We start from the raw sequence: 416 nt of genomic DNA on the forward strand, positions 1-416 counted from the left end.
CCATCAAGGTACGTGCAGCAGCGGGAGCCCCCCCGTGTGCCTGGATGAGCCTTCTGGGCTCCAACCCTCCCCTGGCCCAGCTTGGGCCTCACTCGCCCCTGTCTCTGGCCCACTCCCACCCTCACTGAGAGGTCCTCAATCTGCCCCCCCCCATAGGCAGATTAATGAACAGAGAAGCTGGGCATAAGCCCAGAGGGCTCTACCAATTCAGGGCCCCAGGATCCTCATCACCAGGGAAGTGAAAGCCTTAGTTTTAAACTCAGTGCCCATTTTGGTACCAAGTTTAAAACTGTGGCTTTCACATTTGCTTCCTTGGGAGCTGGAAGCAGGGCCCCTCCACCTTTGGGGCTGGGGGTGGCAGGGGTGGGGCTGGGGTGGGGCCGAGAGAGCTGTGCCATGCCTGGGGGAGGGGAATG

At 60.6% G+C, this 416-nt stretch overlaps 1 protein-coding gene across 2 annotated transcripts in view; it reads right to left on the reverse strand.

The window, feature by feature from the left end:
- Positions 1-416, reverse strand: part of AOAH (acyloxyacyl hydrolase) — a 201,989-nt gene that overhangs the window by 29,460 nt on the left and 172,113 nt on the right. The gene's annotated exons all lie outside the window — the stretch shown is intronic.

This window comes from Gavialis gangeticus, unplaced genomic scaffold, assembly GCF_001723915.1.
Source record: "Gavialis gangeticus isolate Ggan-Ray unplaced genomic scaffold, GavGan_comp1, whole genome shotgun sequence".
Lineage (NCBI taxonomy): Eukaryota > Metazoa > Chordata > Crocodylia > Gavialidae > Gavialis > Gavialis gangeticus.